The sequence below is a fragment of the Pecten maximus genome, chromosome 14, assembly GCF_902652985.1.
Source record: "Pecten maximus chromosome 14, xPecMax1.1, whole genome shotgun sequence".
Taxonomy (NCBI): Eukaryota; Metazoa; Mollusca; class Bivalvia; order Pectinida; family Pectinidae; genus Pecten; species Pecten maximus.
Window position 1 is genome coordinate 13,206,853 of NC_047028.1, and position 8,820 is coordinate 13,215,672.

The following is an 8,820-nucleotide window of genomic DNA, read 5'->3' on the forward strand; positions in this document are numbered from 1 at the left end:
AAAATAAACAAACATAGTTTACATTTAAATACTAATTTTAAAATGTAGCAATATGCATACAACAAAACATCGATAAAATTTTAGATCAGTGAAGTTGACAATGTTCAAAAGCTAACCAGCAATCCAATAGACGTCCGGTAAAATCGGAATTTGAGTCTATTCCCTTTTCCTTTCTCGCTAAGTTCCAACGAATCATTTCCTTTCCTAAGGAAATACTCGGGGTTTGCCGATTCCACTCACTTTTGCGTCTTTTTTTTTTGGCAGAATCTGTCTGCGTTTTCCCAGGTCCACGCTTTCGGGGTTCCGCCATTTTGTATGGACCGTAAAACCCGCCGTTGCATTGTGGGACTAATTTTCAGAGAAACTTGGTCCGGCAGCCACAGTTATTATTTTTTTGAAATTCCCCGTATACTTTCATAAATACACATTGTCTTTCAGTTTCTGATTCACGATAGTCTGCTCGGCATGTATCAAGTCCGAAAACAGTAAAAAGCTCAAAATGTAAACATTGATATATATGTTTCTTCAGGAGTATGTGACTTTAAAGTACATCATGGTACTGGGTTGAAAACATTCCAAATAATAAATTATACAGTATCCTAATATAGCAGATATCTATTTGTCAACCGGTAATTATAATTATAGTACATATTCAAATGAGGTATGGCGCTTAGCTGAATACCTGATATACATATGTTTCAGAGAAAGAAAGTGTAGATACAGGACTTGCGTGTGCCCGATGTGCATTTGTAGATATGATTTAGGAAGTGACGTCTAGATGCGAACCTGATCTATAAGAGTGACTTCCGGTAAGCTGAGGACCAGATATATTTCAGGGTGTGACGAAAAATATTGATAACCTAATATAGTTTTCGGGTCGTGAAGGCAATTGTATTGATCTTTTGATATACTTGATGAATTGACGCCTAGGTACATATCTGACGTAATTGAGAAAACGAAGTTTAATCTACGGGTGTGAGTCTGATGTAATTAAGAAATGAAGACTACATTTGTAGGTGAGAACCTGCTCTACATTGTAGTTTAGGAAGTGACACAAGCTTGGAAGCCTGGTTTGTAGAGGAAGTGATGCCCAAGTACAGGACTGTTGTGTCGGTGAGGTGTCGTTGAGGAAGTCAAGTTTTTAGGCGGGTCTGATATGGAGGAGGCGTGGCGCAATTTCAAGAGGAGGGCCTGATCTAATTTAAGAAATGAAGCTTAAGTTTTGGCCTTGTGTAATTGAGAATGTAACACCTAGTTGTGTATCTAATCTAGAGAACGACGTGGTGTTTTATCGAGGACATGAACTATGTGAATATGGAACATCTTGTTTGGGAACATGCATATAGATTTAAATAAGCTTAGGACTCGAAGCGTACATATGGAGCCATTGTTATAAAACAGAATTTGGTGAAGAGAGATTTTACTAATAAATTTAGTCCACTTCGACAAAATGAAAGAGGAATATAGTTACCCTACAATAAGAAGCGTATATACTGCAAAAGCATTGTTGTTTTATATAGTCTGACAATAGCCTTACACAGTAACTGACTTCCAGCTGATTTGATTAATACATGCGATGTGTCGTATTGATGAAATGCGTATATTGCTCGAGACACAACCGTTGAACTGCACATGTGGGTAAAAAAGAAAGTATGTGTCTGTGATCTTTGCCACATTCACAACGTCAGCTGTCAACACGGAGGCTTAAGAAGTCCCTGCCAAGGTTACGTAATGTATACACCAGATGTGTTGACGATGCACTCGCTGAACAGCTACTGAGGGGACTATTTATTGGCACTGTAACTTTACACGACAGTGTATCCTATGCGAAGTGGCCGTCAACTGATGCTGGGCCGAGTTATGTGGGACGGACGGACACCCACACATAAACATTGCAATTACTAAACAATTATAGACGCGCGTACTTGTTTATTAACCCTGTAATTTCCACACTGACAGTTATATTGTTATGTCCAACGACGTGTATATGAGAATCAAGGTTATTTCATTCAGGGGGCGAATATCCCACACTGAAAATTAGGAGAAGGCTCGATTCGTTCGCCTTATATTTAATTTATCTGTTGTGTGTTGTTAAGACGCTTGTTTTACGCGAGACAACCATAATAACGAACGGCCTTCAGAGCAAACACTGGGGTTACCTTCTCTCGTCATAGGTACATTGTAATAAAGCTACAATTACGGTTTAACGGATTGGTGGAAAAATTGCAAATATTACCGTTAAATAACTATAGCAAAGGTATCGACTTTTAACAGAATCATGTCCGGTAATGTAACCGTTTCACTGCATCATATTATGTCCAGGAAAATACTCCTGCTCGCCACATAATTTCACAAGCTAAACAGAAATGTTCGGTGTGTTTGGTTGATGTAATGACATGATCAATTCTCAGTCAATGTAATTAAAATACTATGACATTTCAGCTGATTTACTACTTAAGCCAGCTGAAGTTTTATGTTTTTGTTTTGACGCTAACCGACCTTTAGTAACCAAACCCTATTTGACAAAAAAAACACACCAATAAAATCAATATTTTTAAGTCTAAACTTGATGACAGCGGTGTGTATTTGCAGCTTAGGTATTGTGTATCCCATTTTACAGTCAAATCACTAATTTACACTAAGTTCATAATACTTTAAAAATACGGAATGTTTGTATCAAGTGGAAAAAATATAAAGTACAAGAACATAACTTTTCGTTTGTTTTTACCGTTACATTTCATTTTTGTATTTACCGGATCACCGTTTTCAATCCGAGTTATTACCGGAATGAAGCCTTGAAATGTAAACGATCATGACTTTGTGTCTTTTATTGCTATTTATGGGGATTACATTATGGATACACGAAGAAAGAGGTAATAGCATTGCATTGTTAAACACATACATGTATATGCAATTTAGGTGTTTAATATGATCAAAATCCAACTTTGAAATTTTGACAACAGTCTGCGCAGTGTGAATCCGCCTTGGGAAGTAAGAGGTTACACGGCGCCCGTCATACGTCTCTCGCCGTGTTATCCTCTAACATTGTTGGAGTACAATATACAATATACCCGTACAGTTATATATATGTGTGTTTCCATAAAGACAAACTAGTAGTTACACTTATCACGAATCCTGTCAGTCCATATTACAATGTATCATGTGTCAAACTAAACCGGTTTGTATATAAAGTCATAATGAAAAGCAGATATTTTTTGTGGTTTTAAATACGCTTCCCTATATACGGACGTACAGTACGTAACATGTCATGAGAAATCGAAACTGCACTAACTTAAAAAAGTCACCCGCGAGGTTCACTCTCCAGCCCGCACCCTCCAAAGTCACCCACGAGGTTCACTCTCCAGCGCGCACCCTCCAAAGTCACCCGCGAGGTTCACTCTCGAATCCAACAAACAAGGCGACCCAGGAGGTTCAATTTCTAGCTCGTGCCTACGTACAAAGTTACCAAGGATTGTTCACTCTGCAGCCCGCACACCCCCAATGGCCCTGGCTGTTAATAGGACGTTTAACAAATTAATAAAACAAGCACCCTCCCAAGTCACCCGCGAGGTTCACTCTCGAACCACCCATACTAAGAAGGCCCCCGGGATGGTTCACGCTCTAGCCTGTAGCTACATGTATACTGTTCACCTGAGAGGTTCACTCTCTAGCCTGTACCTACATGTATACTGTTCACCTGAGAGGTTCACTCTCCAGCCCGCACCTACAAAGTCACATGCGGGGTTCACTCTCTACCTTACACCTAATGACTGGGTTACATATAACATATATGTACGTGTACGTTCGCCGTGTCTACGTGCGTTGTCCGTATCTAATCTGCCCGCAGGTGCCGTTAGATAGCGGTATCAAACACGGCTTCCTTATCCAGTCTGTATATAGTAATACAGAATTGATCAAAAAGATACAATTTAATCTTAAATAACTGTATACAACAAGATCGAGTGGGGAGAATCATTTCTGTATGTCTCTTTTAGAAAACTAAGACATCACTGATGATACAATAATAGGGCCACACAAACAATGCGGTACGTGCCTATAACCATTATGTTATTAATTACTCTCGTTAATGACGACTGATCTACCGCGGGCCTAATTGCAGCAAGCCGGCCTAAACCAGTGTTTAGTACCCCAACTAAACTAAAACGATATAATTGCTTAGAGGCTTGAGCCTATAGCTTAATTAATTTTGTTGCATGAAAGTGTCTAAAATATTACTCCTTTGTTAAATCGGCTACAGAGAATAATGCATTTCAGCGCATACGTGTGATTAAAAACGAATTTCTTATTTCAAATTTAGATATCAACTTAAATTCTTATTCTAAGCTATTCGGATTTTATGGAAGTTTAGAGTTTGATTGACAGGTATAGTACGATGAGCTCCTATGAATGTAACACGATCCGCTTGCCAATGTGCAATACGCGCCTCAGCTTACCATCAATCTGTTGTTATTATTATTTTAATTTTCCCGTTAAAGGTTTTTTTTTAAACAAACTCGCTTTAAGCTGACAAGTTGTACACGATATGCCAAGCAATCGCGTGAGATGCGCGAGCTTTCAGACACATGACAATGTGTTCCCTCGCTGCATTTGCGAAGGCTACGGCCAAATGATGCTAGCGGAGGATGTGCGCTCTGTAACTTTAAAAGCAAAGCTCCATCAACTGGTTTAAAACGAAATTAATTTAAAAAACAAATATCCTTAACCATCGTCAATCTGAGGTATGACATTCGCTACAACTAGCTAATAATTTCGGCAGCTCTAAATTCCTTGCTTCATGGCCACAAGTAATTGCGTGTCTCATAAAAGTCATAAAACATAACAACTCCGAGTTCATCCTTATCTTACAAGTTGATAATCGATAACAAAATTAATTTTATCATTTTCTGAAACTTGGGAAAGTCGCATCAAAAGGCCATAAAGTGACAAAGCGGTCGCCATGAACTCGCTTGTAAACTCAGATATACTGTTCCCCAGAAAGCGTCAGCGAAGGCTGTACAGCGTATAACATCCACGTAAGTCATGCTTGGGTTTGATTTACTGTGTTCATAAAAGCAGGGGTGGACTTATCGCCGGTACATCGCTCACACTGACTATACACGGACGAGTGCACCGTCGTTGTGTAATGCGCTTTAATTTACTCGGCACTTAAAACTATTGACAGATTTTTTTGTTTATGTTCAGAATTGAGCATTTTAGACTTCACGCCCCTACTATATAGTTTACCTGCATTGCTGCTGCGCTGAATAATTCACGATATCCTCCTCGTGTGTAGGATATATATTGGATAGAGGATAAGTTATGTGTATGAGAGGAATAATAAAAGTTAATTTTCCACAGTAAAAATGGTTTTTGCCGAGTTCGCAGTTCGATGTCTAATGAATTATTTACAATAATAAACGCAGGAAAGTGGAAGAATTTTTTTAAAGGATATCGCATTGGACAGTTTTATCTGTTTCCAAAGCGCCCTTATCTGGATTGACAGATTGATACCTCTTTTGTTGAACAATTTTAAACATAAAACATATGTCTACTGAAGCTTGGGGAGGGGTTTCTGTTGCATGATGACTATGTTAGCTAAAGAAAAAAGTCTAGTATGAAAACTTAAAACTTAACGAAGTTTGAAAAGTATTAAACCAAAACTTTCGACTAAATGAAGTCAGAAATTAGTTCGAATATTCAGGAGATAGACCGAAAAAAGTTTAGATAATGAGCACTTCACACGCACAATGGGTAGTTAATAATGCAATCAAATAAAACATTCATTGATTACAATAGAATACATACCTTTAACAGAATTAGCCCGTCTAATGCACACACTTATATCCAACGAATTCGTCACTTAGTAGTAAAACTCGCTAAAATCAGGGTTTTTTTTCAGTGAAGAACACATACGTTCCGATCTACTCCGAGAAAAAATATAACCATCTTCGTTGGATTATGAAAACGTCCGTTTATGTGAAGGAAATTGATGAACGCGCCTGATTATACGTGAAGAATGCACGTGCATTTATCGTATATTAATACACATCACTGAGAAAACACGACTCCTACTTAACACAATAATTAGTACAATATGTCACGTATTCGAGCTGCAGCTGGTTGACCGATGCTGATAAGCCACACCCCTTGACCTCTCCGGTGTCAATATCGTACACGTGATACCATCGTTTTCATATCAGCCAAGCGTGTCACCGTAGACAAGAGTCTCCACGTGCTTGCCTAGCGACGGCGCGTGGTAGTATGTATTGTGTGTTGGTACAGATGATGAGGCGGGCCACAGTATTGTCCCTTATGCTGTCTGTTGAACTGTTTGGTTCAACACAGCTTCTTACCAATTACACTTGACATGTGCCAATGTGACTGTAGAACCTTCTGTACAAACTGAATACAAATTTACATATGTCCCTGTGATGTCATAATTATATTAAAGATTCAAGTTTCAAAAACTATGTCTCTGTAAATCACCTGATTAATCTCGTTTTATTTTCAACTTTTCATTAAAAGTAGTTTCCTTTCATCAGAGTGTAACATCGGGAATCATTGTTTAATGTTACCCATGTACATAAGTTTTGTATATTAGCTGCAGTGAACTCTACGCATGATTTTGGTAGACATCTAGCGAGATAGGCCTCTGTTAGTGAGCATGTTGGCTGAGTAGTGTATGACTGATCAGCATTGATGATTCTATATTGGGTCCGACTGGTCTGAATTTTGTTTAATTATTTAATGTTTTATATGACCACTTAATGATTGTCCAGTATAATATCTCATTGTTTAGTATAATCTATATATGATTGTCCAGTTTAGTCTCTGATTGTCAAGTATAATATCTGATTCTTTAGTCTAATCTATGATTGCCCAGTTTTGTCTCTGATTGTCCAGTATAATATCTTATTCTTTAGTATATGTATAATTTATGATTGTCCAGTTTTGTCTCTGATTGTCTAGTATAATATCTGATTGTACAGTATACTTTTTGATTGTTGCCCAGTATAATCTATGAGTGTCCAGTATAGTCTCTGAGTGTCCAGTGTGATATATGAGTGTCCAGTATAATATCTGATTGCTCAGTATAATATCTGAGTGTCCAGTATAATCTATGAGTGTCCAGTATAGTCTCTGAGTGTCCAGTATAATCTCTGAGTGTCCAGTATAATCTATGAGTGTCCAGTATAATCTATGAGTGTCCAGTATAGTCTCTGAGTGTCCAGTATAATCTCTGGGTGTCCAGTATAATATCTGAGTGTCCAGTATAATCTATGAGTGTCCAGTATAGTCTCTGAGTGTCCAGTATAATCTATGAGTGTCCAGTATAATCTATGAGTGTCCAGTATAGTCTCTGAGTGTCCAGTATAATCTCTGGGTGTCCAGTATAATCTATGAGTGTCCAGTATAATCTCTGGGTGTCCAGTATAATCTCTGAGTGTCCAGTATAATCTCTGGGTGTCCAGTATAATCTCTGAGTGTCCAGTATAGTCTCTGGGTGTCCAGTATAATCTCTGAGTGTCCAGTATTATCTATGAGTGTCCAGTATAGTCTATGAGTGTCCAGTATAATCTCTGAGTGTCCAGTATAATCTATGAGTGTCCAGTATAGTCTATGAGTGTCCAGTATAGTCTCTGAGTGTCCAGTATAATCTCTGAGTGTCCAGTATAATCTCTGAGTGTCCAGTATTATCTATGAGTGTCCAGTATAGTCTATGAGTGTCCAGTATAATCTCTGAGTGTCCAGTATAATATATGAGTGTCCAGTATAGTCTCTGAGTGTCCAGTATTGTCTATGGGTGTCCAGTATTGTCTATGGGTGTCCAGTATAATCTCTGGGTGTCCAGTATAGTCTCTGAGTGTCCAGTATAATCTCTGGGTGTCCAGTATAATCTCTGAGTGTCCAGTATAATATATGAGTGTCCAGTATAGTCTATGGGTGTCCAGTATAGTCTCTGGGTGTCCAGTATAGTCTATGGGTGTCCAGTATAGTCTCTGGGTGTCCAGTATAATATATGAGTGTCCAGTATAGTCTATGGGTGTCCAGTATAGTCTATGGGTGTCCAGTATAATCTCTGGGTGTCCAGTATAGTCTATGGGTGTCCAGTATAATCTCTGGGTGTCCAGTATAATCTCTGGGTGTCCAGTATAATCTCTGGGTGTCCAGTATAGTCTATGGGTGTCCAGTATAATCTCTGGGTGTCCAGTATAATCTCTGGGTGTCCAGTATAATCTCTGGGTGTCCAGTATAGTCTATGGGTGTCCAGTATAATCTCTGGGTGTCCAGTATAGTCTATGGGTGTCCAGTATAGTCTATGGGTGTCCAGTATAGTCTATGGGTGTCCAGTATAATCTCTGGGTGTCCAGTATAGTCTATGGGTGTCCAGTATAATCTATGGGTGTCCAGTATAATCTCTGGGTGTCCAGTATAATCTCTGGGTGTCCAGTATAGTCTCTGAGTGTCCAGTATAATCTCTGGGTGTCCAGTATAATCTCTGAGTGTCCAGTATAATATATGAGTGTCCAGTATAGTCTATGGGTGTCCAGTATAGTCTATGGGTGTCCAGTATAATCTCTGGGTGTCCAGTATAGTCTATGAGTGTCCAGTATAATCTCTGGGTGTCCAGTATAATCTCTGAGTGTCCAGTATAATCTATGAGTGTCCAGTATAATCTCTGGGTGTCCAGTATAATCTAAGAGTGTCTAGTATAATCTCTGGGTGTCCAGTATAATCTATGAGTGTCCAGTATAATCTCTGAGTGTCCAGTATAGTCTTTGAGTGTCCAGTATAATCTCTGGGTGTCCAGTACAGTCT

At 38.8% G+C, this 8,820-nt stretch overlaps 1 protein-coding gene across 1 annotated transcript in view; it reads right to left on the minus strand.

Moving 5' to 3' along the window:
* The window catches only part of LOC117342268, a 191,127-nt gene extending 185,067 nt beyond the window's left edge, over nt 1–6,060 (minus strand). The window contains exon 1 of the mRNA XM_033904357.1: nt 5,806–6,060. The gene's annotated coding sequence lies outside the window, so the exon portion shown is untranslated. The remainder of the gene's footprint in view (nt 1–5,805) is intronic.
* Nucleotides 6,061–8,820: the final 2,760 nt, after the last annotated feature.